Source organism: Scyliorhinus torazame, chromosome 4 (genome assembly GCF_047496885.1).
Source record: "Scyliorhinus torazame isolate Kashiwa2021f chromosome 4, sScyTor2.1, whole genome shotgun sequence".
Lineage (NCBI taxonomy): Eukaryota > Metazoa > Chordata > Chondrichthyes > Carcharhiniformes > Scyliorhinidae > Scyliorhinus > Scyliorhinus torazame.
The window spans coordinates 326,048,007-326,064,217 of record NC_092710.1 but is presented as its reverse complement, the minus strand read 5'-3'; the positions used below and the strand labels follow the sequence as shown (position 1 = coordinate 326,064,217).

The 16,211-nt window shown below is 53.1% G+C and overlaps 1 protein-coding gene across 5 annotated transcripts in view; it reads right to left on the bottom strand.

The window, feature by feature from the left end:
- Positions 1-16,211, bottom strand: part of kif6 (kinesin family member 6) — an 848,078-nt gene that overhangs the window by 97,105 nt on the left and 734,762 nt on the right. The gene's annotated exons all lie outside the window — the stretch shown is intronic.

Below are 16,211 nucleotides of genomic sequence, written 5' to 3'. Positions count from 1 at the left end.
GTTACTGTGAAAAGCCCCGAGTCGCCACATTCCGGCGCCTGTTCGGGTCACAGAGGGAGAATTCAGAATGTCCAAATTACCTAACAGCACGTCTTTCGGGACTTGTGGGAGAAAACCGGAGCACCCGGAGGAAAATCACGCAGACACGGTGGAGAACGTGCAGACTCCACACAGACAGTGACCCAAGCCGGGAATCGAACCTGGGACACTGGGGCTGTGAAGCAACAGTGCTAACCACTGTGCTACCATGCTACCCCCAAATCCGCCATCAAAGAGGATATCATGCTCCCACACCGCCTCCTCCACTTTCTGCATCGCCCAGCCCTGGGACTCCAGCCTCTTCTCACTCACTCAATACCAGGGGCAGGATTCTCCGACCCCCCGCCGGGTCTGAGAATTGCCGGGGGGCGCCGTGAATCCCGCCGGCCGCCGAATTCTCCAGCACTGAAAATTTGGCGGTGGCGGGAATCGCACCGCGCCGGTCGGCAGGCACCCCCAGCGATTCTCCGGCCCGCGATGGGCTGAAGTCCCGTTGCTGTCATGCCAGTCCTGCCGGCGTAAATCAAACCACCTACCTTACCAACGGGACTGCGGCGCGGGCGGGCTCCGGGGTACTGGGGGGGGGGGGGCACGGGGCGTTCTGGCCCCGGGGGGGGTGCCCCCACGGTGGCCTCGCCCGCAATCGAGGCCTACCGATCCGCGGGCGGGCCTGTGCCGTGGGGGCACTCTTTTCCTTCTGCCTCGGCCATAGCCTCCACGATGGCTGGTGCGGAAGTGACCCCCGCCCTGCGCATGCACGGGGATGACGTCAGCAGCCGCTGACGCTCCCGCGCATGTGCGGACTTCCGTCGACCGGCGGAGTCGCTTCGGCCCCGGCTGGCGTGGCACCAAAGGCCTTTCCCGCCGGCCGGCGGCGCGCCAACCACTCCGGCGCGGGCCTAGCCCCTCAAGGTGAGGGCTTGGCCCCTAAAGGTGTGGAGTAATCCGCACCTTTGGGGCGGCCCAACGCCATTTGGTTCCCGCCACTCCATCCCGTCGGGACCCCCCGCCCCGCCGGGTAGTGGAGAATTCCGGCCCAGATCTCAACGGTTCCACCACCTTGGCTCGGTCTTCCAGGGACTCTTTCCTCTACTGCTGGAACTTGTAATTCAAGAGCTCCACCAACTTCTCCGTCGACCACTGGGAGGGCAGAGCAACCCCCCCCCCACCTGCCATCTTCACTCTCCTGCTCCAACTTGTTTTTCTTTCTCGTGGCACTCCTCATCCACTGATCCATGCAGAAGCCACACCAGAGGAATACTACTGTTCCTGGGCACTCCTGCACCTTTTGCCCTTTGGGAGGGAGCGACGACTCACTCCAAGGCCGCCACCGGAAGTCGGAACGACATTTTGACCAGCCCAATGCACTGCTTATTGGCAGCATGGGTATCAACGTGCGCCTCATTATATTGGGTCTCCGCCTCGGTTTCAGGCCTCCGCATAAGCATCATCAGCCATGCCTTCAGCGGGTATCCCTTCTCTCCCCACGAGCCAACCCGTCATCCAGGGGTGGTTCCCAAAGACATCGGGAATCTTCGCTTGCCCCAGGATGTAGCTGTCATGCATGCTCCCAGGACAGTAGGCACACACATGGAAGATTCTGAGGTGGTGGTTGCACACAATCTGAACATTCAGGGCATGGAACCCCTTCCTGTTAATATAGGGCACTCTCTGATGCCACGGTGCTCAGAGGGTGACATGCGTGCCATCGATCACCACATGCTGGACCTGGGACCTCCCTGCAATGGTGGCAAATCCTGCAGCCCGGGCAACTTGGTGGGCCTGGTCCAGGTCAAAGTTGATGTAGTACGATGCCCGGGCATACAGGGCATCACCTCCCGGAAACACCTCTGGGATGACGATTGCAATATGCCACTCAGGTTCCCACCCGAGCCCTGTAATAACCAGGGAGCATAGAGGTTTCTGGCTGCGGTGACCTTCATGACCAGCGGGAGCAGTTTTCCACCTCTTCCTTTACAGGGTGCCGCGTCTGCGAGTTCGTGGCACAGGTGCCGCACTGTCTTCCTGTTGAGACAGCGTCTTCTGCGGCATATGCTGTCTGTCAGCTCATGGAAGGACCAACGGCACTTGTACACCTTGGGCCGTCGCGAGCCTCCCTTTCTGGCCATCTTCTCAGCCTGATGGGCGGCCGGGTCTTCAGGGTGTGATGTGGCTCTCTGCACCTTCAGCCTGTGTTGCTGTGGCTGCCTTCTACAGCGTCCGCCTGACTCGGCTGCCACAAGCGAGGGCAGCCTCCAAGGGATCCACACCAGCAAACATTGTTTTATCTGGAAGGTATTGGAGGAAAGAGACCAACAATCCGTCAGGACCCTCAAATCCTCTACCCTTACCATCACTGTCCCATCGTCTCTCAGAGTGTCATCCAGCGAGCTAGTTGTGCTGGCAAACATTTCTCTGCACACTCATCCCCGGCCACATCAGGAGCCCCTAAGCTCAAGACCTCTGCCTGGAACATCAGGGAGGCAGAGGTCATGGCTGATATGTTTCTCATCCCCATTATCCTGCCTTCTCCCCATAACCCCTGATCCCCTTATTAATCAAAAACCTATCTATCTCTGTTTTAAAGACACTCAGTGATTTGGCCTCCACAGCCTCCTGCGGCAAAGAGTTCCAAAGCTTCACCACTCTCTGACTGAAGAAATTCCTCCTCATCTCTATTTTAAAAGATCGTCCCTTTAGTCTGAGATGGTGTCCTCTGGTTCTAGTTTTTCCTACAAGTGGAAACATCCTCTCCACGTCCACTCTATCCAGGCCTCTCAGTATCCTTTAAGTTTCAATAAGATCCCCCCTCATCCTTCTAAACTCCAACGACCCAGAGTCCTCAACCGTTCCTCATACGACAAGCTGGTCATTCCAGGGTTCATTCTTGTAGACCGCCTCTGGACCCTTTCCAAGGCCAGCACATCCTTCCTTAGATACGGGGCCCAAAACTGCTCACAATACTCCAAATGGGCTCTGACCAGATCCTCATACAGCCTCAGAAGTACATCCCTGGTCTTGTATTCTAGCCCTCTCGGCATAAATGCCAACATTGCATTTGCCTTCCTAACTGCCGACTGAATCTGCACGTTTAACCTTAACAGAATCGTGAACAAGGACACCCAAGTCCCTTTGTGCTTCTGATTTCCTAAGCTTCTTCCCATTTAGAAAATAGTCTATGCCTAAATTCCTCCTTCCAAAGTGCATAACCTCACACTTTTCCACATTGTATTCCATCTGCCACTTCTTTGCCCACTCTCCTAGCATGTCCAAGTCTTTATGAAGCCCACCTGATTCATCAATACTACCTGCCCCTCAACAGATCTTTGTATCATTAGCAACCGTGCCTTCAGTTCCTTCTTCCAAATCATTAATGTATATTGTGAAAAGCTGTGGTCCCAGCACTGACCCCTGAGACACACCAATAGTCACCGGCTGCCATCCTGAAAAAGACCCCTTTATCCCCACTCTCTGCCTTCTGCCAGTAAGCCAACCCTCTATCCATGCCAGGATCTTACCTTTAACACCTTGGGGTCTTAATTTATTTAACAGTCTCCTATGTGGCACCTTGTCAAAGGCCATCTGGAAATCTAAATAAGTCACATACATGGTTTTCCTCTGTCTAACTTCCTTGTTACTGCCTCAAAAAAACTCTAACAAATTTGTCAGACATGACCTCCCCTTGACGAAGCCGTGCTGACTCAGTCCTATTTTATCATGCACTTCCAAGTACTCCACAATCTCATCTTTAATAATGGACTCTAAAATTTTACCAATGACCAAAGTCAGGCTAACCGATCTATAATTTCCCATCTTCTGCCTCCCTCCCTTCTTAAACAGCGGTGTTACATTAGCCACTTTCCAGTCCTCTGGGACCCTTCCTGTCTCCAGTGGTCCCTGAAAGATCATCACCAATGCCTCCACAATCTCCTCAGCTATCTCTTTCAGAACCCTGGGGTGTAGTCTATCCAGTTCAGGTGATTTATCCTCCTTCAGACCTTTCAGTTTCCCCAGAAGCTTCTCCTTAGTAATGGTCACTGCCCCCTGGTTCTCCTGGAGCTCTGGCATCGCACTGGTGTCTTCCACCGTGAAGACTGATGCAAAGTAACAATTCAGTTCATTTGCCATTTCTTTCTTTCCTATTATTACTTCTCCAGCCACATTTTCCAGTGGTCCAATGTCTATTTTTGCCTCTCTCTTACCTCCTTATTGCTTTTTTAGTTGTCCTTTGCTCACTTTGAAAGGCTTCATAATCCTCTGGCTTCCCACTAATTCTCGCCACTTTGTATGCTTTTTCTTTAGCTTTTTGATGCCTTGTCCTCCCCTTAGCATGTTTCTTCCTCCTTCGGATGAATTTCTGTTGTGCCTCCTGAATAACCCCCCAAAACACCTGCCATTGCTGTTCCACTGCCTCCCCTGCTAGGCTCCTTTTCCAAACAACTCTGGCCAGCTCCTCCCTCATGTCTTTGTAGTTACCCTTATTTAATTTGTAATACCGTTACATCTGATTGCAACTTCTCCCTCTCAAACTGCAGGGTAAATTCTATCATATTGTGGTCACTGCTCCCTGAGGGACACAAAGGTTGGTGGAATTGCGGATAGCGATGAGGACTGTCGGAGGATACAGCAGGATTTAGATTGTCTGGAGACTTGGGCGGAGAGATGGCAGATGGAGTTTAATCCGGACAAATGTGAGGTAATGCATTTTGGAAGGTCTAATGCAGGTAGGTAATATACAGTGAATGGTAGAACCCTCAAGAGTATTGAAAGTCAAAGAGATCTAGGAGTACAGGTCCACAGGTCATTGAAAGGGGCAACACAGGTGGAGAAGGTAGTCAAGAAGGCATACGGCATGCTTGCCTTCATTGGCCGGGGCATTGAGTATAAGAATTGGCAAGTCATGTTGCAGCTGTATAGAACCTTAGTCAGGCCACACTTGGAGTATAGTGTTCAATTCTGGTCGCCACACTACCAGAAGGATGTGGAGGCTTTAGAGAGGGTGCAAAAGAGATTTACCAGAATGTTGCCTGGTATGGAGGGCATTAGCTATGAGGAGCGATTGAATAAACTCGGTTTGCTCTCACTGGAACGAAGGAGGTTGAGGGGAGACCTGATAGAGGTATACAAAATTATGAGGGGCATAGACAGAGTGGATAGTCAGAGGCTTTTCCCCAGGGTAGAGGGGTCAATTACTAGGGGGCATAGGTTTAAGGTGAGAGGGGCAAGGTTTAGAGTAGCTTTACGAGGCAAGTTTTTTACGCAGAGGGTAGTGGGTGCCTGGAACTCGCTACCGGAGGAGGTAGTGGAAGCAGGGACGATAGTGACATTTAAGGGGCATCTTGACAAATATATGAATAGGATGGGAATAGAAGGATACGGACCCAGGAAGTGTCGAAGATTGTAGTTTAGTCGGGCAGCATGGTCGGCACGGGCTTGGAGGGCCGAAGGGCCTGTTCCTGTGCTGTACATTTCTTTGTTCTTTGTTTGTTCTTTGTTCTTTACCTTAAGTTCCCTAATCAAGTCTGCCTCATTACACATCACTAAATCCAGAATTGCCTGTTCCCCAGTAGGCTCTGTCACAAGCTGCTCCAAAAAAGCATCTCTTAGACATTCCACAAATTCATTTTCCTGGGATCCATTACCATAAGAACATAAGAACTAGGAGCAGGAGTAGGCCATCTTGCCCTTCGGGCCTGCTCCACCATTCAATGAGATCATGGCTGATCTTTTGTGGACTCACCTTTCCGGCTTCACCTTGAAGACCCTGAAGGCTGACAGGTATGTTTGTACGTATGTGCCTGATTGGGATCTAATCGCATTGGGGCCCCTGGAAATAGTCATATACATTTGCCACCCACTCTTTGTACGTCGGGCAGGGCCATCATTCGTGGCCATTAACTCTGTTTCTCTCTTGGCAGACACTGCCTGGACTAGTGAGTATCTCCAGAATTTTATTTTCACATCATGGCGAGATTCCCCGACCCCCTGCCGGGTCGGAGAATCGCCAGGGGCTGGCGTGAATCCTGCCCCCGCCGGTTGCCGAATTCTCCGGCACTGGAGATTCGGCGGGATCGGGAATCGCGCCGGTTGGCGGCCCCCCCCCCCCCTCGATTCTCTGGGCCGGATGAGCCGAAGTCCCGCTGCTAGATGCCTGTCCCGCCGGCGTGGATTAAACCACCTACCTTACCGGCGGGACAAGGCGGCCCGGGCAGGCTCCGGGGTCCTGGGGGGGGGCGCGGGGCGATCTGGCCCCGGGGGGTGCCCCCACGGTGGCCTGGCCCACGATCGGGGCCCACCGATCTGCGGGTTGCCCCCCCAGGCCTGTGCCGTGGGGGCACTCTTTTCCTTCCGCCTTCGCCACGGTCTCCACCATGGCGGAGGCGGAAGAGACTCCCTCCACAGCGCATGCGCGGGGATGCCGTGAGCGGCCGCTAATGCTCCCGCGCATGCGCTGCCCGGGAATGTCATTTCCGCGCCAGCTGGCGGGGCACCAAAGGCCTTTTCTGCCAGCTGGCGGGGCGGAAATCAGTCCGCCGCGGGCCTAGCCCCGCAAGGTTAGGGCTGGGCCCCCCAAGATGTGGAGGATTCCGCACCTTTGGGGCGGTGCGATGCCGGACTGATTTGTGCCGTTTTTGGCAACGGTCGGCGGACATTGCCGGAGAATTTCGCCCCATGTTTCCAGCATTCACAGAATTTTTGCCTTTTGATTTCTGTTACTCTTATTTACAATCAGAATTTCCTCAGTTCATTTTCTGCTTGTTGCCCCCATTGTCTGTGGGTGTTGACCTACACAGTAAAGTTGCCACAGGCAGATGTACTCTGGTACCTCACACGAAACCCCATTCTTCATGTGTCAGCCTCGATACTGTGGCGAAAAGCATCTTGACCCCTGTCACCTGATGTCCATACAACTCCCTTTATCAGCTGGTGTTGCAACAGGTGTCAAACAACCACATCAGGAACTTAAAAAAATATTATTGATGGGCAAAGAATTAATGCAGCTACTAATTGACAGAACTTATCTAAAATAAATGCATTTACTTCTCCAGTGAGATAAGCATTGGCCATCTTTATGAGCAGTGGCTGGGGCTGGTTTAGCACAGGGCTAAATAGCTGGCTTTTAAAGCAGACCAAGGCAGGCCAGCAGCACAGGTTCAATTCCTGTACCAGCCTCCCCGAACAGGCGCCGAAATGTGGCGAGTAGGGGCTTTTCACAGTAACTTCATTTGATGCCTACTTGTGACAATAAGCGATTTTCATTTCAGTTTCATTTCATTTCTTTCACCTGACCCGGAACAGATCCCAATAGTCCAAAAATCCGAAACCCTCCCTCTTAACCACCAGTTTAGCCACATGTTTAGCTGCACTATCCTCCTATTTCTAGTCTCACTGGCACATGGCACAGGGAGTAATCCTGAGATTACAACCCTAGAGGTCCTGCTTTTTAGCTTACTGCCTAACTCCCTGAACTCCTTCTGCAGGACCTTATCACTCTTCCTGCCTAGGTCGTTGGTACCTATGTTTACTACGACCTCTGGCTGTTCACCCTCCCCCTTCAGGAAGTCCTGTGTTCGTTCAGAGACATCCTTGACCCTGGCACCAGGGAGGCAACATACCATCCTGAAGTCTTTTCACGTCCACAGAAGCACCTATCTGTGCTCCTTACTATAGAGTCCCCTATAACTATCGCTCTTCTTCACTTTGCCTTCCCCTGCTGAGCAACAGAGCCAGATGTGGTGCCACTGTACTGGCTGCTGTTGGCTTCCCCTGATAGGCTATCCCCCCCAACAGCATCCAAAACGGTATACCTGTTAGAGAGGGGAACAACCACAAGGGATTCCTGTGCTGACTGTTTGCCCTTTCTAGGGTCACCCATCTGTCTGCCTGCTCCTTGGGTGTGACCACGTTTCTATAACTCTTATCTGTAATGCTTTCCGTCACCTGCATGCTCCTAAGTGCATCCAACTGCTGCTCTGGGGACAAAACTGGTTTAGCTCAGTGGGCTAGACAGCTGGTTTGTGATGCAGAACACGGCCAGCAGCGCTGGTTCAATTCCCGTACCAGCTTACCCGAACAGGCGCCGGAATGTGGCGACTAGGGGCTTTTCACAGTAACTTCACACTTCTGACAATAAAAGGTTTTTATTATTATTACTTCACCGTGCGCAAAGCTTACTGAGTGCACTTTGTGTCTGTGTTTATATAGAACTCAGCTAAACAAGATGACTCACACTATTTACAAAAGAAGAATGCAATTCAATACAATTGAAAATGAAAATCCCTTATTGTCACAAGTAGGCTTCAATGAAGTTACTGTGAAAAGCCCCAAGTCGCCACATTCCGGCGCCTGGTCGGGACCTTTGCACTTCACACCTTTGGCCACTAATCATGCTTCAGGTGACTGAGATTACTGTCACTCAGCAATTAGGGGTGGGGGCACTTTCAGCCAATCAGACACTAAGCTACACACTGAACTTTTAACTGAAAAACAGGACAATAAGATTGGACTCTTACCTTTCTGATTACCTCACTGCATCAAATTACCAAGTTCCAACCTCACTCCAACTGTCTCCTCACTCAGGATGTCTCAACTTCACCGTGCGCAAAGCATGGCTGAGACATGGCACCTGTGCCTTCGAGAGGCACTTGAGAGTTGAGAATATTTTGTTTATTAAACGGTCAACAGTAACAAAGATTTGAAAATCAACTACGTAACAGTCCACATATTACACTAACCATTATACAACAAGGAAATATCACTGTTGCATGTTGGTACCAATACTGAGCTATATCAGCTAATTTTCACAAAAATGGATAACCTGCAGCTCGGGGGCCTCATGTGACCCATCTGTGGTCTGAGTGCGGCCCACGAGACATTTTGCTGACTGTTGCCCACCTGCAGGGTTGGCGCATTCCTCTGGTTTCCATCCGTGCAGCTTTTATCCCACTGGAATAAGTGAAGTGACCAGTAAATCAAGGGCAAGTGAAGGGAGGAGCGTGCTGATTTTACCACTTGCAGTTGATGACAGATCAACAATATATCAATGTTTAAGCATTTTCTTTAACTTGTTATGAAATATTCAACGTATATTCAATCTTATTCAAGGGTTAATGAACAAACCCGATTTCAATCTTGCGCCCATTGAGATGAAGGAGGGCCACTCATGCGGCCCACTCACTAAGTTGCCCATCACTGGTGTGAAGCCTAATGTTCCAGACAGTATTCCAACTGAGGTTAATATTTTGTACTGGCGCTTTGCTATCTCTTACATTTTGAGTTCCATGGGTTGAGTTTTACATTACCCCAGCCTCCTCCTTGGAGTGGGCTGGGAAGGGTGTAGATAGGGGAGGGGCGGGCGACGTAAAATTAGGTGGCATGGCAGGGGTACCATATCCATTGCCTATCCGCCTACCAGCGGCAAGGAGAGGTGTTAGGCAGCCCATCCAACTTGATGCCATTTGCGGTCTGTAAATGACCAATTAATGGCAACTTAAGAGTCTCCGACACTTTACTGAAGGATATAAGATCCTGAGGAGTCTCCTCTTGTGAGAGAATCTAGCACTAGGGGTCACTGTTTAAAAATAAGGGTAGCCATGATGTGGAGATGCTGGCGTTGGACTGGGGTGAGCACAGTAAGAAGTCTTACAACACCAGTTTAAAGTCCAACAGGTTTGTTTCGATGTCACTAGCTTCCGGAGCACTGCTTCAGAGGTATACCTCTTCATTCACCTGAGGAAGGAGCAGCACTCCGAAAGCTAGTGACATCGAAACAAACCTGTTGGACTTTAATCTGGTGCTGTAAGGCTTCTCACTAAAAATAAGGGGTTACCTGTTTAGGATAGAGATGAGGAGAAATGTTTCTCCCAGAGGGTTAAGAGTCTTTGGATCTTTCTTTGTCAAAAGGCGGTGGAAGCAGAATCAAAGAACAAAGAAAAGTACAGCACAGGAACAGGCCCTTCGGCCCTCCAAGCCTGCGCCGACCGTGCTGCCGTGTAACCTAAAACCTTCTACACTTCTGGGATCCATATCCCTCTATTCCCATCCTATTCATGTATTTGTCAAGATGCCCCTTAAATGTCACTATCGTCCCTGCTTCCACCACCTCCTCCGGCAGTCAGTTCCAGGCACCTACTACCCTCTGTGTAAAAAAACCTCCCTCGCAAATCTCCTGCATACTATACCACCTGCTTCTGGTGGCTATTGGCTTACAATCGGCGGTGAGGTTTGCAAAGAGGGGGGGGGGGGTGTCGATTTTTAGAGTCGTGAGGCTGCATATGGTGAGCGGGGGCAGGGGCCCCCCGAATTTAAGAGTTAGGTTCCTGAAGTTACACTGAAAATCGAGTCCTAAGAGGAGAGGAGCGCAGAGGTCTGGGAGCACATATAGTTTAAAATTAGCATACTCAGCACCCTGGATCGCTAGGGTTGCAGTAGTGCACCCTTGGATTTGCACTGAGTGCGACCCAGAGGCGAGGGAGATAGTTTGTCGTGTCGGGAATATTGGGAGCGTTGCGGGCCGGGCAGTGCTATCGGGGGTGTTGGGACTGGCCGCAAAAATAGCAGGGCTGCCCCCCATGATAGGCGGGCGACCGCGCGGCACAAGCCAGGGGTAGTCTCTGGTCGGGGGCACACGAGGGTGTCGCGTGGTCGGCAGGGAATGCAGTAAGGCTCTGAAACGCGACCTCCAGAGAGGTAGCTAGTGTTACCGTGTCCTCCAGGTCCTGGGCCCCTTTTTCGAGCAGGCGCTGTCTTACATAGTTTGATCGGACCCCCGCCACGTAAACGTCTCGGACAGCGAGCTCCATATGCTGAGGGGCCGTAACGGCCTGGTAGTTACAGTTGCGCGCGAGGGCTTTGAGGTCGTGTAGGTAGTCATCTAGCGACTCCCCGGGGCGCTGGCAGCGAGTGGTGAAGATGTGTCGCGCGTAGACCTCGTTCACGGGCCGTACATATATGCGTTCGAGTAGTGCGAGGGCCTCTGTATAGGACGCGGCGCCGTCGAGCTGGACAGAAATACGATGGCTCAACCGTGCGTGGAGAAGACTCAGTTTCTGTTCGTCCATGATGGATGGCGTATACGACGCGGCGAGATAGGCCTTGAAGCATTGAAGCCAGTGCGAACAAATTTATCTCGCCTCCGCAGCCTGTGGATCGAGTTCCAGTCTGTCAGGTTTGAGGGCTGATTCCATAGTAGTATTTTAAGCTGATTAAATTGATGCGACCATCAATTCACTGAGAGACACGTTGAGAAGTAAACAGTGGTTTTAATCAGCTTACAACTGAGCCTGCCTCTGACCGGTACATCAATGAATGCGGCCCTGCAGGTCAGCTGCCTTTATACTTTCTGTAAGGGGTGGAGCCATGGGCAAGCCCATACATGCCCCGACATATCCCCCTGTGTGTGAAGCCGTACAATGGCCCATAGGTGGAGCTCACAGGGTTAAACACATAACGTAACACGATACAGCAGTAACATGATATCACAGTGCACTGGTGAATTAACAGTAGTTCCATTCACCACACCCAGTAGCTATCAATGATGCACACTCTGAACAGCAGTGATCCTGGAATAAACACTGGAGGGACACCACCACCTACTTCTACCCATTCTGAAAAAAATTACCCTCAACTCCTTCTCTCTCCACTCCAGGCTGGATAAGCCAAACTGGTTCTCAACTAACATGCTGCAGGCAGCAGTCGTAGTTGAAAGTAAAAAACAGGAAAGAGTTCCTCCCAGCAGAGATAGATTAGCACTAGGCGAAAGATGGTTGTTGTGCTGAAATAGGAGGACGTGACGGCAAGTAGAACTGCAAGTTATTAATGGACGAAAATGAAAACATGCTCTAATCCTCAGCTTTGCTATTGCGCAGTCTCTCAGAATAATGCCATGTAGTTAATAAATTGTACATATTTCTCTGGGCTCTCTAATAACTGCATGAATCATCCAAAGAATGGAGATAAACTTTTCATACTATTGATTATCAGATTGGCATGCTTGTCCAAATCTGTGCTTAACTTCGAACTGAAGAAAGGTGCAAAGGAAACATTTGATCCGAAGCACTGTCATGTGGAACGTGTGGGAGCCAAGTCTAAACTCACTTGTTCTGCATGATGACACTTCAGAACAAACCCATCCTTTACAACTTTGTTTTGGTTTAAGGTCAGATCAAGAGCAGAAAACCAATCAGTTCAGTTGACAGATGCCGATACATTTTACCCACATACTCATCTGATCATCATATGTGTGAGGTGTTTTCGCATCTGCCAACTAAACTGATTGGCATCTCTTCTTGGTGAGAATGACAGAAGTCTGCTTTACCCAAATTCCTTCCTGCTTCATGCTGCATTTATAAGGCTTCTGAATCAGAGCAGGGCACATGCTGAAATCGTAACAGGCTTCCTGTAAATGCACATTGACAGGGCTCAGGCACCGAGGGTCTGATTCTAATCAGTACTCCCACTGCTGATGGTCCAATTCAAACAGAACGAGAAACATCACTGAGAGAAAGATGAGTGGTGATTGGAATCCAGCCACACAGTTGGGTGAGAGGAATGGCTCCTGCTGGCGGTTAAATCAGCCAATGATGAAATAATACATACAGGGTGAGAAACAAACATTAACAAAAAAAAACAAAGGGAATAACAGATTGGAAATCTGACTTGTTTTTAGTTTGGAAAATGCTCTGCATCCACTGTACAAGAGATGGAGGGGTGGGGGGTAGGGGGGAAACAGCGATTCGCTGGTCGCGTTACGTCAGGAGGATTCCGGGAGAGGCACGAAGCGGGATTTGTACTAGGCGCCAAACAGTTCTGATGTTCCTGAGCCCTCCCAGCAGACACAACCTGGGGTAGGGCCAGCAAGGGCGCGAACCAGATTAGCATTGAAATATTCTCATTTAAATATGCAGGATTGGCTTGAGGCCGAATTCTCCTGTTCCTGCAATTCTCCCACCTGCCAGCATGAATCACTACAGGTCTCCGCAAACAGAGAGCAGGCGTGATGACCATGTTGCAGGAGTCCAGAGGCCATGAGAGCCTCAGGATGATCGGGACATGGCAGGGCAGTGCCAGGGTATCTGGTTGGCATTAACATGTTGCCAATGTCAAGAAGCACGGCATTATGGGTGCACAGTCTTAAGGGGGTCCAGCCTGAAAGGTCTGGGGCCGAAGGGGGGCTTGGGCATGAAGGGGATGGGGCCTTTGACAGCCCATAGGGGTGTCGCTCACTTGGTGGGGGGTGAGTGCAGAGGTACCAGTGATTGGGAGAAGGGGCTGATGCCGGCAATTGGACTGGAGGTCTTTGCCAGTGACAAGAGTGGGAGGGGGAGTCCCGAAAGATGTGGGGGGGGGGGGAGAGGGGGAGTCCCGAAAGATGTGCTTATTAGGTAATTTGGACATTCTGAATTCTCCCTCTGTGTACCCGAACATGCGCTGGAGTGTGGCGACTGGGGGCTTTTCACAGTAACTTCATTGCAGTGTTAATGTCAGCCTACTTGTGACAATAAAGATTATATATTTTTTTAAATGACCAAGTGCGCTGGAGGATCACAATGGGGTTTAGAATTGGGGCGCGATTCTCCGGAAAAATTTCTAGGGTCGGGGAAACGTGAAGGGCTGGCGTGAATCCCGCCCCCGCTGTTGCCGAATTCGCTGGCACCAGATTTTCAGCGGGGGCGGGAATCCCGCCGCGCCGGTCGGCGTCGGCGCCCCCCCCCCACCGCCGATTCTCTGGCCCCCGCTGCTGGAAAGCCTGACCCGCCGGCGAGAATCAAACCACCTCTCTTACCAGCGGGACTAGGCGGCATGGGCAGGCTCCGGGGTACTGGGGGGGGGGGCGGGGTGATCTGGCCCCTGGGGGTGCCCCCACGGTGGCCTGGCCTGCGATCGGGGCCCACCGATCCACGGGCGGGCCTGTGCCGTGGGGGCACTCTTTTCCCTCCGCCTCGGCCACAGCCTTCACCATGGCCGACGCATAAGAAACACTCCCCCCTGCGCATGCGTGGGGATGACGTCAGCGGCCGCTGACGCTCCCGCGCATGCGCGGACTTCCGCCGACCAGCGAAGTTCTTTCGGCCCCGGCTGGCGTGATGCCAAAGGCCTTCCACGCCAGCCGGAGGAGCAGAAACCACTCCAGCGCGGGCCTAGCCCCTCACGGTGAGGGCTTGGCCCCTAAAGGTGCAGAGAAATCCGCACCTTTGGGGCGGCCCGACGCCGGAGTGGTTCACGCCACTTCATCCCGCCGGGACCACCCACCCCGTCGGGTAGGGGTGAATCCCGGCCCTGATTTCATTCTTTGCGGGTTTTCCAGGGAGTTTCCCGCCAGCTCTGCCGGTGAATTCCCCACTGCAATTCAATGACCCTTAGAGCTGGATTCTTCTGCCCCGCACGCTGCAAGAATGTCACGTGCGGGACGCGGACAATGGAGAAGTCCATTGACCTCAGGCGGGATTCGCCGGTCGCACATGGCCGGAGAATCCCCCCTCAGTCACTTTTTGGGGCCCTGGGAAGTTTCTCACTGGGTTAAACCACACCAAGGGCGCAATTCTCCCAAAAATTCTTGGAAAAGCAAGCAGGAATTGCTGCGAGCTTCCCAGTGCTCGGCCCAGCGAGGCCGGCAACGCAAATCAACATTAATTGGTCCACTTAACAAGGCCTCATGGGCTTCGCACCGCAAATGACAACTCGCCAGGGGATTCGTCAAGACTGCGCTCGCCTTCCTCCCGCTAACAAGATTAAGCAGCACTTTGACTGCATTTGCTCAACCAGCCCCAGCCAACTCGCAACAATGGCACCGAGGAGACCAGCCCCAAGCTTCAGGGACGCTGACCTGGGGAAGCTCCTGGACGAGGTGGAGGGCAGGAGGGATGTCCTGTTCCCCCGAGGGTCCCGGAGGGTGAGCCACAAGGCAGCCAGTGCCGCCTGGGACGAGGTGCCGGCAGCTGTCAGCTCAGGCAGTGTGACCACTGGCATTCAGTACCGGAAAAGGGTCAACAACCTATACCGAGCAGCACGGGGGAGTAGACACCAACACCCCACCCCCCACCCCAAAGGGAGCATCCACCCCCCCAATCCCCCAGGAAACCCCCAGCTCTCCCTCCCCCTCATCCCCCCACACTCACCCCTAACCCCGCCTTTACACGCCCTCTCCCACCACTGTGAACCACGAGTGGCTAACGATGCCCTCTATGTGTCCCCACAGGAAAAGCTCTCCGACAAGCGGGGGGAAGGCACAGACGGCGGAGGGGTGCCGGACTTAAGAATCCTCCCCTCCTTAGAGGAATGTGCCCTGGAGGTGACTGGGGTGGCCGAGGACAGATCGATCACATACGCGGAGGCTGGTGGACGCCACAGAGGTGAGGAACCACCGGGCTCCACCTGCAGGGCCTGTCAAACGTGAGTAATGATTGCCTTACTGACTGACCCATCCCTCCCACTGACCACAGGCGGGATTCTCCCCTAACCAGCGGGGCGGGCCGTACTGGCGCCGAGGAGTGGCGTCAACCATTCCGGAGTCGGGCCGCCAGGAAGGTGCGGAATCCTCCACACCTTCAGGGGCTAGGCCGCCGCCGCCGGGGTTGGCGCTGCGCCAACCGGCGCCGAAGGGCCTCCGCCGGCCGGTGCGAGTTGGCGCATCCGCAGGAACGCCAGCGTGTACTGGCATCATCCCAGCGCATGCGCAGGGGTGGTTCTTCTCCGCGCCGGCCATGGCGGACCGTTACAGCGGGAAGAGTGCCACCAGGGCACAGGCCCGCCCGCAGATCCCCCCACCCCGGTACTCCGTAGGCCGCTCGTAGAGCCAGGTCCCGCCGGTACGGACCTGGTTTGATTTATGCCGGTGGGACCAGCCGAAAACGGGCTGCCACTCGGCCCATCGCAGGCCAGAGAACGCCGGGAGGCCCGCTGCCAATGGCCCCCGACCGGCACGACATGATTCCCGCCCCGGCCGAAAAATTGGCGCCGGAGAATCCAGCAGCCGGCGTCGGGGCGGGATTCATGCCGCCCCCCCGGCGATTCTCCGGCCCATCGGGGGGATCGGAGAATCCCGCCCCACATGTCCTTTCTCGCACAGGTGCTCCAGCCGACGGTGCCGGCCCCCTCTCCTGTCTCCCACGAGAACACCTCGGATGAGAACTCTGAGGATGCAACCGTTATAGTCGTGGCCCAGCTGTCATCCG